At 31.9% G+C, this 17,405-nt stretch overlaps 1 long non-coding RNA gene across 1 annotated transcript; it reads left to right on the forward strand.

Moving 5' to 3' along the window:
- The first annotated feature begins 3,635 nt into the window (after positions 1–3,635).
- Positions 3,636–16,763, forward strand: LOC129961796 (uncharacterized). Its single transcript, XR_008783828.1, has 3 exons — positions 3,636–3,824; positions 10,014–10,245; positions 16,503–16,763. It is a non-coding gene; the product is annotated as an uncharacterized LOC129961796 (long non-coding RNA).
- Positions 16,764–17,405: the final 642 nt, after the last annotated feature.

The following is a 17,405-nucleotide window of genomic DNA, read 5'->3' on the forward strand; positions in this document are numbered from 1 at the left end:
TTCATGGGAGTCACCTTGACTTTCCGCTATTCGCATTTGACGATGCACTATTCCAAAAAGATCATAAGGTTGCATATATTCTGTTTACTGCTGGCGCCATCTAATCCTGGAATAAAGAACTAAAGTAAACATTTTAACGAAATAACCTATATATGTAGTTCAAAATTTTCAGAAAATGTTTTTCTCCCAAAAAAAATTAAATAGTTTTGAAAAAAAATCAAATTTAAGAAGCAAGTTAAAATAGATGAATTAATTCAATCACACATTAATTAAATTAGTAAATTCAGTATTAATTACAAATCATAAATTTTATATTTAATATAATTAATAAATTTTAATTAATAGAATGATTGAAATAACATATTTCGAACAAATATTTCGAAATAATAATAGCAAAATTACTTGTTATTCAAAAAATCGTGGATTATGCATCGCTACTCAGAAACCCAAATAGTCAGACTTCCTCAGAATTACGTTTGTTCAGAATTTGATAGAAGTTCACAAATTTGGTGCGAGATTATACAAAATTTTATCTGTCTAGTTGAAAGAACTTTTGTGTTATCGTGTGCACAGACAAATAGACATAATTTCAAAAATGAGTCTTTCAGACTCAGAGATTTGTGAAACGCCCCAGTTAGATATTTTTGACAATTCAAATATTTTCTATTTCAATATTCTGTATGCGAGAAAGGGAGAAGTCAATAAAACTGATATTTTTTGGACACAATGAGGTCTCAAACTTCCACATTTATCATATGTGTGTAATTTGTTACTTCAATTCTTTTTGTATGTATCTCGTCCTGTAGTAAACCATAAAAAATATTATTAGAATAAAGTGCAGGGTGGTTATAATTAAAGTTTCACTTTAAAATGGTCAAAAAAGGAAAACAACTGCACCAAATGTTACCAAACTCTGTAACAGTTTGAAAGAAATCATGGGAATTTCTTTTCCACATAAAAAAAAAGTTCAAATACGCACCACTAGGGGGAAATGGTGCTGTATGCCATATTGCTAAGTAAAATAGGACATGAGGACGTCGTTTCAAAATGTGTAATCCTTTCTGAAACGGTAAAAAGCTTGCTCAATGTGACATCCACCATTTTCTGAAAGCAAGTTAAATAGCATTACTGCATTCTGAACAGTAGCTCTTAGCATATCAGGAGGACTGTTACGCACATGTTGATATATCACACGTTTCTGTTGCTCGAAATTGTTTAAATTATCACCATTAATAATGCTTTTGTGATAACACATTGAACATGCTTTGTAACACGTTTCAGAAACTATTAAACACATTTTAAACCTGTCTTCATGTCCATTTTGCTTAACAATATTGCCTACAGCGCCATTTCACCTTTGGTGGCGAGTCTTTGAACTTTGTTTCGGGGATGGAGCAGGAAAGAAATTGCCATTACCTCCTTTAAACTACACTGCTCAAAACAAATCAAGGATATTGAGTTAAGTTTTGAGTTCATAAATAATTTTTTATTGATACCACATTTATTAGGAATGCATAAAATATGTTTAGGTACCACATATCGTGGCAATGATCCACACCAATTCCCAACTTAAGATGCTACCACTAACCTAGGGTTCGTAACTAATTTTTTTAAAGTATTGGTGCCGCTATTACCAGGCCTCCATAAAATTAGTTTAGGTACCAAAATGGCAAGGTAATGGGATAGGGGGTCTCAGTTTCCCTGGAGAAAAGTACGAGAGATGCAGAAGAATATTAGAGATCAATTATCCGTTAAGATGCATTCTACCAATAAATTGGACACTTGTGATGAAAACAATTTATTCATATTCAATTGTTGGTATAGCGTCCACCTGAAGCAATTATAGACTCGATACTTTCGGGTATGCTTTCCACAAATAGTTGGATAGTAGGCAGGGGTATTTTCTTTCCCTTGGATCGGAGAAGACATGCAAGCCCATTCACCAATTTTTGACGGTTGCCGCACTCCTTAATTCGGTGATCCAACTCTTCCCGGAGGATTTATATAGTATTCAACTGATCTCTGGGCGGGCCACTCCAATCGGTTCACCTCATTGTCATACCAATCCATGGTGAACCCCTCAAATTAGGGCCGGCGTTCTGGCATAGGAGTAGGACGTCCTTCCCGTGATCTGGAGGGCGCGGTTCGGGCATGGTTGTTCTGTGTTCTATCGGCGAGTTGTGTGAATGTGCCTCCTTGTAATAAAATGTTTGTGCAAGCGAATGTGACGCATGAAGTAGACAAGTCGTACTCTTGGACCCACTGAATAAATAAGATACGCTCACTCGAGTTAAATCGCTTACAGATATTTTAGAGTGCCATAAGTCACAACGTGACAAGCGACATTGTCATCATAGAAATAAAAGTGATCCCACTCTTAAAATTGCAAGGAAGCACATTGTTGTTCAGAATAGTGCAGTCGGCGCTGAGCTAGCCATGGATTGGGATCAAGAGTCCTAGTCCATACCATGAGAAGTACCCGAGAATACAATTCCTCATCCAAGCTTTACTGTATTCACAATATTTTCTGGCGAAAGCGTTCTTCATGCATATTCTAACCCAGGCTATCACCCGACTGAACCTTGATCCTTTATTCCAATGAACTTATTTCCACTGACCTAGGATACAATTCTCACGTGCCTTGCACCAGCGCAGGTTTGATTTTGTATTCGAAAGCTTATGGGCGGCAACAGACCATGGAAACCAAGCAAGTGGGCTTTCCTGCGTTTGTTGTTTATTAAATAAATAGTCGCAGATACTTATTGGAACTCCGAGTCTGTACAGTCTACCTCTTATTTGCGTGGTCTGCTGGCTTGAAGTACATTCAGACAACCACCACTCACCTTCCACCCCCTAACCATAAAAGCTATTGACGATTTTGGAGTGTTTAACTTATTATATATGCCCTTCAAGGATCTACCATTTCAATGATATCCAACAATTATGCCTACTTCGAAATCAAACAGCACTAAATTTCGCGCCATCTTACAGGTGGCTAATACCATTGCTGGATCCTACACGATATTTAAGTACAGAAGATGTGACGTCGACCATGACCGCAGATAATCTCATTTACATGGATGTCCAAATGCTTTTTGGTAGATAGCGTATAATCTCAAGTTCTGCTGTTTAAAATTGCCTTCTGGATTGCGATTTGTTATTAAGTATTTAGTATTTATTTATTATTACAAGTTAGTATTTAACTCATTTTTCTTTGTTGTTGATGATTTTAAAATTCTTTCTCAAATTTTAAGAAGTCACTAACATAATAATAGAATTTTATTCTATCCTGGAGTTCTTTACTAGGGCTGGAATGAAATTCTTAGAATTAAATGGATTTATTTATCGTAACTTAATAAATAAAAAAATCCATATTTCAAAGGCCTGCAAAATTTTAATAGCATAAAAAGTTTTCAAACAATCATGATTAGAACCTGGACCCATAGCTTAGGGAGTTATGCTCTAGCCCATTGATTTGGGCCGCTCGGGAGAAATTAAGTACAGAAAATAAGCCCGGTTGCAATTTTATTCTTCTACTATAAAAGAAGAAATTTCAGATACTTTTTTTTTTTTTTTTCTATTTGTCATTTTCTCCCTAAGCATTCGTAATAGTTGTTATCGTGTTAATATTGAATGGTGACGTAGACATAGTGAAGACGTAGTGACGTGGCATAGTGAAGAAGATTATTATTTGCAAAGACTTTTGGTATTGTGATATCTCACTTCAACTTCCTCTGAATTTTGAAAAAGGAAACCTCGACTGCCTTAGGATTGAGACAGACTCCTGTTAATCTGAATAAGGCAATTTTTCTCGTGCTTCTATGGTAAGTTGTTTTTTTATATTCCGTAAATATTTAGTATGTTGCGGATGTTTTCTGATACTTTCCTTTAGGTTATGAACTGATAATTGTAGACCATCGCCGTCCTGAATTTTCGTTATTTTTGCCACTTTATTTTTCTGAGAAGTCAATTTTTCATAACTCTGCGAGTATTTAGCTGCAAATGAAAGCGAATAATATGTGACGATAGTTTTTAATGTTCCTGTAATTAGTTATCTATAGAATATTCATTCATTCATATGATATGAATCCGCGTTTGTAACGCTTTGTTATGCAATTTTATTGAATGCCAAATTGGTAATTGTGAACCGTTGTTCTGAAAATTAATTTAATCTCACTTTCAACACTTTTTGACGTCTTTTGAGCATTCACTCTTATTTAAGCGAAATATGTAGATTAAGCTCCAATTATAGGCTTATAACAATTGTTTTATTGTTGAAGAATTTTTAATTGAGATTCGAATAAGAAATTTATCAATTAGAAGTTTCAACGGCATATCCCGACAATTTGCTTGTCCATTTGGGTCACAACCTTTTAAGTTCAAAACCTTTATGACTAGATCAGTATGTGCAATATTTAGTTCGCAAATGCAAAACGGTAACTTTCTAACTGTATTCTGTCCCTCCACTGAATCTATAGAATTACGAGCATTTGAAAAATCGAATTCAAACATATTCCGATCAAATTTTTAATAAACCTTCTAATCTCTCATATTATTCTTTGGCTGTAAACTTAATATTTATTTCTAATTTGGTTAAGTTCATTTGTGTTTTAGTTGTAGCAGCATTAGCGCTCTCTAAATATTATGTATATTTTTATTATATGGATTGAGGAAATATTATATAAGTGAATTTTCATATTGATTATTTTGGAATGATGGTTTCTCATTCCTGCATCTGGCTGGAATTAAGCTGCATTTGCGCTTTTCCACTAAATGCATCCTTTAAAAAGAGAAATATTTTTGCGTTTGGACTTGATTCATGGATTCCGGATTGTTGAGGCAAGAGATTACTTTCCTTTCGGGTACCAATAAGTTAAAACTATTCAAAGGTCACTTTCTCATAGCGCATGGCCCGTCGCGCGCCTTACGAAGGGGCACTGTGGATAGCTTTGTGCTTGGGGTATTCACCGATAAAAAGTTACTTGCACAACTGTTTTGTTCAAAAAAAATTTTAAAAATACAAAAAATAGTTTGTGATAGCAAAAAATGTAAGACTTGTCCACTAGCTAATAAAGAACAAATTAAAAGCGAAATTACAAATCTGGAATTGTTCTGTAAAAACAAAATTCTTATTTATTTGTTGAATTGTAAAGAATGTAACTTGAATTACATAGGAAAAACTGAACTAAATAAACGAATAAATGGCCACAGATCTGCTATTAAAAACTTTATTAAAAACGAGGCTTTTGACAATGAACTACTACATTTTCAAAGTCATAATTTTGATAATATTAATATTTACATTCTGGAAGATAATATTATTGATTTAAACAGAAGGACTAGACTTGGAAAATATTTATATTTGTAATCTTAAAACATTGTTTCCTTATGGACTTGCTATTAAGTTAAATGGAGAAGGTTACGGGGATTTAGATAATATTTGTATTTATAACAAACTTAACATCTTTAAAGACTTTCTAGATTAGGAAAACAAGAGATTTAAGGAAAATGTATAGGCGGCAATTTTGATATAATATCTGAAGGATTTCAAAATTTTTGTAACTTAGAACATAATAATGAGAACATTCTTAAAATTAAGAAATGTCTCTTTGGTTTTAGGAAAAAAATTAGATGGTTTATTAATGACAAATTTGAAGATTTAAAATTTGAACATTCTTTCACTAAATTCATAATCCTAGATCTAATCAAATTCAAGCTTAATATAGGAAAAAACGATTTACTATTTAAAAATAAAAGTAATTTAAATAAAGAGTACTGTGTAGTGAGATTTTTGGATATTTACTTCGAAAACCTAAAGTTACCTAAAATTATGCACAACAGTAAAGAATTTTTTCCTTTGAAGGATAATGCAATGGTCGCAATAGCATTTAGTTTTTCAGCAACTTTACGGAAAAGAATCTAACTATAATTACTCTAGCAAAAATTTAAATAAGATAAACAAAACGGATTGTAATTTTGTAACAAAGAAATTTATAAAGATTATATAGATGCTGACAAAGGACATATTATAACAAGGATTTTGAAAATTATAGATTCAAACTCCTTAAGAGATCTAATGGAAAGGGAAAAAATTTAGATTGAGAGAAAAAGTAAACATTAAAAAATCTTAATTTCTGTCTGAAAAGATTTGGATATTTTTATTGCTAAATTATCTAGGAAATACCATTGGCCTCCAGAAGGTTTCAGAGAATGGAAAGTAAGGATTTTAGAAGAAATTAAAACAAAATTTAATGCAGATAATGTTAGAACTAAAGAATGAGGAATTTATTTTAACAAATAATTGAAAAAAGAAATAATTTGAAAGAGGTTTATTATTACAGTAATGGAAAAATCGGCAAATTTCGGTTTAATTTGTAAATATGATAAAGAACTTCTAATTAATGAATATAACTAATTCGATTTACAAATTAAATAGTACCGGAAAAAAGGAATTGGATAAAAGGATCCTAGCTTTCGCCAAAAAAACTAAAATTAAGACTTGCTCTTTAAACTATTCTTACTTGTTCCCAACAGAAAAATTTCATAAACAAAATTTAGATTCATAACTTGTAGCACCGGTAGTTACAACTACTATATGTGAAAACATTTCTTTAAAAACTTGAAAATTATCCTAGATAAAATTAAAAATGAAGATAGCTTTATAATCAATAGTAACAAAGATATTTTGGATTTTCTAAAAGATAACAATATTAATAAGCTTAATACTCATGATTTTGAAAATTTGTACACTAATCTACCTCATGAAAAATAGATGTTCTGTACTATTATATATGACGAATATTTAAATAGATTATTACAAAAAGAAATTGGCTAGAGTTATGTAAATCTAATATTAAAGAAAAGTACGTTTTTAACGGAATTAATACCGTTGTTACGGTTTGTTACCCAAAAGATTTAGTTTTAACTCAAACAAACGAAAATCAATTTAAAGCTAACTATTTTAGATTTCAATATAGAAATTTCTAATGGAAAAACTTTAATAGGTATTTATGATAAAAAGGATGAATTTAACTTTAAAATAACTAAACTTAGTAATTACCATTCTAATTTAAACTCTAAAATTTTCAAAAATGTGATTCTTACAATTTAACAGGATTAAAAAAATTTGTAATAATAAAATTTCTTATATTGAAATAACAATCTCATTAAAACCTTAACTACTAATTAATTTTCCCAAAAACTTTTGCAATATAGAGGTTTTAATAAGAGAAAGTTAATCTAATTTCTGACTTTGAATTTTAACTCAATAGATGGCGCTTCAGTTATGATGACGATGCATTATGACGAAACGTAGTAGGCGTATATAGCTTTAAACGCGGTAAAATTATATTTAGTTTAGTTTATCGAAGTGTAATTGCACTAACAAGTCTTTTTTGCCTCGCACTGTCTTTTGGAATTGTACTTTCAAATGGTAAGCGTTTCGTTTTATTATTTAAACGAATTTGGTTCTATTTTAATGTTTCTTTGATTTGCTGTGTTCTTAGTTGGATTAATTTACTTGTTATTGTATAATCTTTAATTTTGTGATATTAATTTTATATCAAAAGCCTCAATTTCCTGATATTTTCGGGTCACGAGGGGTCAGTTTGTTGGAAGAAAGTCAGACCCCTCACAGAAAAAATCCCTGGTTTGAATCCTTGCCTGAGGGTGACCCTTAAGAAAGTCTTCAGGTCGGATTCATTATTTTTCTTTTTTATTCTTTGGCTGTAAACTTAATATTTATTTCTAATTTGGTTTCTAATTGCATTTTATCCCTCCACTGAATCTATAGAATTATGAGAATTTGAAAAATCGAATTCAAATATATTCCGATCCTTTTTTTAATAAACCTTCTAATTTCTCAAAGTAGATTTCAATTATAATTGTTTATTTGTTGCTTTTTTTCTCGGCTGGTTTTATCTTGAACTTCGAAATCTATACTTAAAAAGGAAGTGTATATATGCGTGTCGGAAGTTTACAGGACAACCATTAGAACTATCAAATTCGGCACAGGTATACTTTATAAGATGAAAATGTTTATCTTCAAGTGATTTTATAAAACTTTAATTGCATACTAAATAAAACTTGAATTTTCTCGTGTCACAATTTCCTAAAACATCGAAGGAAAAATTTAGTTTTTACGTCTTTTTAAAATTTAAAAAATCGTGTAAGGAAATCTTATTGTCATACAATTTTTCAGAATTTTGACAGTTTTTAAAATAACTTAGTTTTTCTTGCATTTCATTATTATGATATTCAAACCATTTGTATTGTTTCATCAAATAGCAATCGCATGACCTTGTTGCATTTGTGAAAGCTTCAGGAAAACTTCTGCTAATCCTGGAACAAACTGTAATTACATTACCTTAAAAGATAACTTGAAATTTGAAATGGAATACTCGGAAACTTAATTTTGAGAAACTTAATAAACCTTTAAACGATGTCATGGAATTATGCTTCATTAAGAACATGCTTCAGTTGAGGAGAGAATCATGAGCGTCAAGTTGTATTTACGAGATTCAACATAAAACAAAAGCAATATTCCCAGCAAATCAATTAGTGGTTAGTCTGCAATACTCCCCAATCTGAAAGCGCCAGTATTCCTCATTAAGAATTGCAAGTCGCGATCCTGTTGCCATCTGAAGCTGGAATGTTGCAGATATTGTTTTAACTTTATAAATTCGCCTAAAACTATAATGCAAGCTTGGTAGCTTCTCTAATGCTTTGAATACAAAGATTTTATATGCATGCCTAGTGTTACTCTTTTAAGATAAACGGACCAAAACGAGCCACTCTGATGTCTAAAATTGCAACGTATAGCTGCAAGGGGGAAAATGCCACTCATTTTGTTGATTGCTCAATTATGTAAAAAAATTTTGTGGAGTTCACATTTCAAAATTATACACGTTGCATTCACCCATTGCATTTTGTTCCTGGAAAATTTCAATTTTAAATAAAATTTCATATAGGGGCAGTTGAATGATTGGATTATATCTCATCTAATGAGTTACACTTTACGTTTTGATGTGTTTTAATTTATCATGCCATTTCTCATAGCTTATTAGAATCGCTAAAATTCGAACTGTATTTTTTGATGAATTATGTTTCAGTCCTCCCCAAGTTCGGAAACTGTCTTAAATGTCCATATATGGCCATAATCGAAATTCGTTGAGAAACAATGAAACGTCGGTCAAACTTTTAAGATCTCGATTAAATTTTGGATCAAAACCATTCATAGAATACTTGTCTTAGTGCAATACAATAGCTATGAAGCATAAAAAGGTAGACGGTTGTTAAAATTGTACCAAATCTAAATTATCTGTACCAAGTCTTGAAATTAATCAGTCAATGGGTTGACTATCAGTAAGTATATTTGCCTCTATGCACGTGATAAAAACGCAACATTTTAGTAAGATGAAATCTGACATGCGATTTTCGTACAAAAATTGAGTTTCTAACAATTTTAATTTCGATCGACGAAAAAGCCTTACATTCTCGGTTCACTAGGCTATTGAAGTACAAAGCGGTCATATGCGGACCTCAAATAAAAATAAAAAATCGTGGCGGTCATGATCTTAACAATGGTTCACAATTTTAATGCTAGGGCAGGAGGATAACATCTATATTGGGGAATTTCTTGAAGACGCTTCCGCATGTTTTGTCAAGCATTTGTCCTACATCAAAAAAACTCACGGATTATTTAGAATCAGCTCAACACCAGTATGCTGTCTTTTAATTCTTTACTAATCGTTTCGCAAGCCATTATGAGTAACTCGTGTATCGAATTATTAAATTTTTAATTTTAAAGGCAAATCACTAAAACGCTTCACTACCCAAATGCCATTTTCATAGAAATTAAAATAATACCCCAAATAAGTTGAATCGTCTGATTAGCAAAATGACTGTGCCAATGGTTTTATAAACTGAGATCGCTTTAAGAATCACGCAATTTTCTATCTTTAAATTGTTAACAGTTTAATCACGTTTCACTGATGTATTTCCGTTCTTTTCAGGTTATTCAATCCGTCATCTCATCTGCTATTGCCTGGATAATGGTTAGTCGAGAAAATCTAAATACATTCCGGGACTTTATAAGATTTACTATGCAAGAATCGACTAATGCCAAGTTAATGCCAAAACGAAATAGAAGCAGACTTCCGTAACCATTTGCTGGTGCTATTCTAGTTACATCAAGGATAAAGGAGGATCAGGAGATGAACAGAGCTATACGGGACGAATACAAAGGTGAGTAAGCTGATAAACATCATTATTTTGCTTTGTTCATAAAATTTATACTTTGCCGTAATTCTTCCTCGCATCTTTCAAGCCTAAATGATGAATGTTATATTTAAGAAGCTTGCGTAAAATTATCTTCTAAAATGAGAATAGATTGAATTGCTAATGCTATTTATTGACAATAAAATCATACTAAGTATGTTACGAAATGAGTTTGCTGCATGTGCTTGGCGGAAGTCTTGAGTTTTAATTGTGACTCCATGTTAATTACTTTCTCATCTGAAGTATAAAGTATTTTAAGCTTTGAAAAATTCAAATTCGAGATTTGGGCCTCTCCGATTTGAATAACGTTAGGTTTGTTCGTTTGTGATAGACAATTCAAAAGTGCTTTGAGGTAGACAAGTCAATTTGGGTTAAGGTCTTTACATATTTCTAAGATTTTGCCAAATTATAAGCAGAATCCGCCCTAAAGAAATCTGCCCTGCTGTTTATATATAAAATAACACCATTTAAAAAATTGAGATGAAATTTGGTAGACTTTTATAGCCCTAGTATTTCTTTAAAACGGGACGTTAATGACTAAATTTGGTACAGGCTTAATATCTATAGTGTAGATGCCCATTACATTTTGAATGAAATCCATCAAGGGACTCGCCGTCTGTCGGTATGTAATTTCAAAAGCGTGTAAACACGATATATAGCGAATGTGACATGAGGTTTTGCGATTATTGTAGTTTTGGGTCAAATTTTAATTTCAATCGGTTTGGAAAAACGCGTCTAAAACTCGCTGGTTTTCCGGATACTATTAACCATATGTCGAGGATTAGTGTGATCCTCTCTAGGATTACAAGATAGATTCAGTAAAAATGCTAAATTCATGTTGAAGTAAATATCTAATTACTGCACTCCAATGCCCTGAAACATGTTCTCTGGAATAACAATTTTATTATAGTGCACGAGTTTTGGGGCCATTTCAGCTGGTTCTTGTATATAGGTTAAGAGCATGTGTTTTCTTCAGATGTTGAAATAAAAGCTGTAAATTGAAAAGATATTTAAATTTACCGCTATTCCCAATCATTTTACTGAACAAAAGCAGTCTAGCCAATTAGCAGCAAGACGTTTCTTTGCTTTAAACCCTACTTAAAATTGTCCTTTTTCAGTATTTTTCAATTTGTTCATAAAATGAAAGTTAAATGTTTCAAAACTATCAATTAAAATCAGAAATATACTCAAAATAGTTAATGGATCCGTTGCCATCTAGAATGTTTTAAATCGATTGAATTCAGGAGTCAATTTACGCCATCTTAGTCAAATGCCGATGAAACTGCTCATGCACTCCACTATTTCAATTACACTCATTGATGTGCTCTTTCATATATATTATATAATGAATTTTAAAATGGATACGGCTTATTTAATATTTGCCGCCTTTGTTGACCAGCTGGGTCACTAGGTGCAAAACTCCCAAAATTCAATTAAATATCTGTCTTGGTCTCTTAATAGCTTAGTCAGAATATTAAGCTTGAAATTTAGTTCCATAGCTCGCATTATAGAAGCCTTGCGACATTTTGTTCATTCTAATATCTAATTTGCTGTCATCTCCAATTCGCCGTGAGATTTAAATTTGAATTTGAAATTAAAGAACTTCAATAAATGCGAACTTTTTTTTACTGAAACCAGTCATTTTTTAGTTGCAGAAAATCGAATCTTTCAGTATTGTAAGCTTGCATGTATCGTAGAATATTTAATAATTCAGTATTTGAAACAATAAACTTCGGATTCGTCAAATTCAGTTTTGCCTTCAAAAAGATTTAAATGCTGCAAATGTTATTTCAATCAATAAATATACTTCAGAAAATAATTATGAATTTTACGTTATACAGTTCTTCGATCCTGTAAATCATAGTCAGTAAAATTGTCTTGCGTCTAACGGTTGTCTTCCGAGATCAAGCCTGATCTAGTTAGAATGCTTTGAATATCATTATTTTAAAATTATCATTTGCATTATTTTAGACAATCAACCTTAGAAAATCCGGGGCCTGAGTAGCGCATTTTCATCAAGACGAATCTTATAGAATAGGCATTCAAATTTCCATAACTTCATACATTTTAATTGCAAAAGTGTGGAACTGGATAAAAATGTGCTTCAGACAATATTTAATGACTTATAGAATGTAGGATCCATATAAAAAATTTTAAATGTATAAAAAAAAATCTGTAAAATCAATTCATAGCAATATTTGATTCAAACTATTGAATGTCTCATTTAGACTAATTCGCGTATGTATCTAATAAAATTGTAGAAATTAGCTGTTGGGTCCTGATTAATGTGGATATCCTATGTATTAAGCTATATATGCCTTAAATAAGATTGAATTATTAAACTGATAGCCATTTTAAAACATCGCAGTACTTTTTTTCGTATTGCTTTTTAGAAAATATAGCATTTCATAGTCTATTTCATACAGACAGCAATGCCAAAAAATCATTTTTAGGTTAAAATTTCCCGAAGAGTTAACTCAGTCTTTCAAGAGTTTTCAGTTGGAGTTTTTGCCAGCGTAATTGCAGCACGTTAATTAGAACTTTTTCCACGTACTTTTCATCTCCTCTCGAAATTGTTTGAAAACATGGTTAAAATATTTTCTTGAAATTCATTAAAAGTAGAAATTTAATTTATAAGTTAACACTGGTATAATTTAAAAGATTTTTTGAACTTTAAAATGATGTAAAAACCATTTGTGCTATATTTTTGGAAGTCATACCAAAGATACCGATGAAAGATGCCGAAATTTCGCCTCATTTTCAGTTAATGATAATTCTGATTAAAATTTGCACCTTTTCCCGAAGTGCAATTCCCACCCTCTAAAATACATTTCTGACAAGTTTGGTAGTTCTGGGCAGTAGCGCAGATATATTAAATTAGCATGAATAGAATATAAAATAGCGCGAGTTTCCTCGTGATATTTCATTTTCTGACGAAAGCCATGATAATCATCAAGGCACAACCCTTACGCCGATTTCATCAAACTTTACTTTCTCATACAAAGTATTGTAATTTGCAAAAAATTTGAAATTTTTCACTGATTTTTTCTGATGTTTTTAAATCCAAATCGCATTTTTGGCATTATTTCCGTTTTTCTGTGAAAATTCAAACGCTTGGAGCTAAACAGATGAATTTGGTATGGGACTTGATATCAAATTTTGAACAAAATCCAATCGGAGAAAGTTATTCCCCAGGTATCCGAGTAAAACGAACGCAGTAAATACAAAACTTACAGAACCAACGCATAGTTTAGTGCCAGCCACCGTATAGTTTGATACACTGGTTTAGCCTCTGGAATGTGGATTCGGTTCAAATTTGGAATCAAATTCGTCTCCAAATTTGACTTTTATCGATCTGTACTTACACATGCATATAAACGCAATTTAAGATCATATACAAAATTCTATTAATTTCAGATTACATTTATATCGGACAAATTTGTTTTAATCGGTTAGTAACTAGTGGGAGTAGTTTCACGAAGTTTTCTCGCATGCTCTTCAATAAGTGTTATTCCAGAGAACGTCAAATGTAAATTGTAATTGTATTTTAAGCATGTGTTTTGTATATGCAAAAACTTTTTACTTAGACGAGCCACTTTGAAGCACATATCGTTTAATTTACACCCTTAGAGCCGACAATGTTTTTCTTGGTGAAATTCGACTTAAAATGATTTGCTTCTTACAATGTTTATTAAATTTAACCTGAAAAATGACGAACGACAAATTTGTCTTTGTGCCACTGAACCAAACTAATCCTAGAGATGCTGAGAGAACTCCTTGTATAGCATTAGTGTACTATAGTTACGAAATATTAACTTTTGACATCTTTTTGCCATTTGTACTGAATCTGTCTTGTGTTTTTTGGCGAGTTTTTTGCCAATTAATCCTTGGAATGAGGTAGAGAGCATTTGAAAATATAATTTGTTTACATATAATTTTTTCAACTGTTTAAAAGAAAAACTACATTTGTAGTCACATATCAAATTTGTAACACTTAATGTTTCTGAATGTATAAATCGACAAACTGTCGACCACAAATTGGATTTGGCTCAAAATTTCATACAGATGTTAAATCTGTGTACCGAAGTTGATCCATTTTTAAATTCCTATCTCTTTGTAATTACCGCGTTAACTTAAATTCGAACAGACATCCACTGAACGGATATTGTTCAATATTTGACTGAAATATAAAAATCTCGTGTAAACTATGTATCAGTTTGACATTTGGAAAAGATCCATACTAAAATTTATTTCAACTGAATTTTTATGGGGTCCTTGTGTTTTTCCAATTCCGAGCCATGATCTCAAGTAAACAGATTCGAACCCGACCTTTTTGCAAGTTTCGTGATCTGTGGTTGGCAACAACTGCAGTGCAAATTTGGCTACTATTTAAACTCGCCTCGTGTAAGTACTTTTTTAGACGGAATATGAGAAGTGGTTTAAGCTCTTCGGTCGAGGTGGAAGATAAGTTAACTGTGGGTAAGTGGTTTGTTGCTAGCCATTTTAAGACGGTTTCTTTCAGTTCGTTTAAATATTAGACGGAAAGGATGAATGGGTTCGAATTTATTTACCAAGGTCTGGTAATGTTAATTTGAACTTTGATTTTAACATTTACCGTATTTTGATTGCACCAGTAATGAGCACATTGACTTTATAGTTTATAATCAATAAGTTATTTTAAGGAAACTGCTTTTTTCAACTTTATGCCTCCTCGACATAAAATTTTAATGTTAACTTTGCTGATATTTGAGTTTACTCTGAGGAATAAGTTTTCATACGTCTAACTTAAAGCTTTTTCAGTTCTGCTATATAGATTTAAGAATTGGAGAATACGGACGGACCGATATACATAATTGCAAAAATGTTTATCTAATTCGCTTTCTAAAATGTGGACTCCTCAATATCGAGTTTGAATTTTTTGACGATTACAATACTTTATCTATAGATCGTATAAGAGAAAATGCCAGTTACGCCAGATTAATATTTAGTAACTATTGATCACCAATGCCATGCAAAATATTGGCATATTTTGCCCAAGGTTCAGTTTTATGCGAAAGTATAACGGTTATTAAATGAGTTTGGAGAAGGCCATTCCAGTTTTTGTTGGATGAAAAAAAAACTGGTGGTCTTTATATAGTCCAAGTGTAACTTGCTTCATGCCGAGCTTCACTTTTTAGAACTCTTAAAATATGAAATTTCGATATAGCCCCAGAATCACCCTGTGGAGTTATTTCGTCGTTTTCTCCAATTTACGTACATATCTAACCAATAAAAATGTTTACGGCTTAAATATTATTTTAAATAGCATTTTCATTTAGTATGATAAAATCTATTTTGACGAGTTCGAAGAACTGGTCACATAGGGTGGCTAGAGATTTCTAAAATAACAAGCCTATTGACATAATTTTTGCAATTCAAAATAACTGTTTGGTATCTAACTGGTATGTATACTGTGTACAGATAACCAACTGGACGGAGTCTTGCGGAAATTTTCTGGCAACACACTGACCGTTTCCTTCACATTGGGCGAGATAGAACTCCACGGGTGCCGAACTTTATTTTCAACCCCTGAATGAGTCTTGCTTTTGGGAAGAGAATTTTTTCGATAAACCATAGATTCAGAAATATAAAATCTTTGTTCGTCTGAGGCCACAATTTAGCAAAACTTCAATTTTTGTAAGGTCACATAGACAAATAACATTTGATGTAAATGCGACGTTTATGGCGCTGCGTATTTGAGTTGTCACTTTTACATCCGTAGGAAAGTACAGAACTGAAAATCTCAATAGATTTATTTAGAAATTTTCCTTTTGTATTGTACACCTTAAATGCTAATTCTATGTACCAAATTTGATCTATCTAGCCCTTTACGTTTTATAGTTACCGTATTCATTCGTTTTCGTATCGCTACATTTCTACAAAATTTGACATTTACAAGATATGTAAATACCGCATACCAAACTTCATCCACCGAACTCAAAGTTTACAAGTGTTCAAGTAAGATATAATTCCAAAAATGTTTTTCGGATGCGAAATGGCTTAAAGCGTGGATTCATTAAAATCTCGAGTACGAATTTTTTGATGTTCACGATATTTTCGTATAGTTCAGACATGATTTTACTCGTATCATTTATTTATTATAAATTTTATCTCATTAAACTTTATAATACTTTAATTTTTCTTATCTTGCATTCATAGGTCTAAATAAATTTATTTCTTTTTAGGATTGTTGGTTCTTTCATTACCGAGTGTATATACTGAAAGCTGCTCACAGAGGAACCTGGCCAGATAAGCTACTTAAGGATCTGTTCCTGAAATCCCGAATTTCAAGCATCAACTTGTTTGGTCTTCCCGAGCAGTTCGGAAAGTTTCTTCATAAAATCCAGTCCAGAAGATCCCAAGGAATCGAATTGGACATGGTAATGTTTTTTGACTTCAAGAATATTTCTAATCATAGTTTAAGATTGTCTGGATTATTTAAGAAATCTTCCTAGTATGTTATCCAAAATAGGATGTTTCTAAAGATATTAAATTTGCGTAAAATGAATTTATGCAATTAATACTTGAAGAGCTTGATTGACTATAAATCCCAATTGTTGAATGATTATTTTTGCAAGTGCTCTAATATTTGATCAGACTTCTGTGGCAGATTTTTCAGCCTCAACGGAATTTCAAACCTGATCTTGTTAGCAAAAAATTGCAATTTTCTTTCGCAATTGCATGCAAAAGATTTTGATATAAAAGTTCAAATGACTTTTATTCTCTTATCCATTAGATGTCTAATTTTCAGTGTTAATCCTTAGTGGTATAAGTGCAGTTTATTGCGAAGTGTTGGAATATTTTTCCAGTTCTGAAGGCCCGAAAGACTTCGATTAAAATACGGCGATTCAGCCTCTTCTCAAGCTTCTCCTTTTTAGTGTAAGTCACTGGAAATGCTTTTGTGCAAAGACTATTGTGCAGGGACATATTTCGGAAATCTTAAAGGAAGTCGGAGCATTTCATTTGTGCATTAACTCTTGGAGAGAATGAGCTATCATACCCATTTTTGAGGGTTATTTAGTGAATTTCTGACAAATGAACTCGGGTGTTTCAGTATTCTACTTCAGAATTCTTAAGATTGTAGGAAT

The sequence above is a fragment of the Argiope bruennichi genome, chromosome 2 (genome assembly GCF_947563725.1).
Source record: "Argiope bruennichi chromosome 2, qqArgBrue1.1, whole genome shotgun sequence".
NCBI lineage: Eukaryota > Metazoa > Arthropoda > Arachnida > Araneae > Araneidae > Argiope > Argiope bruennichi.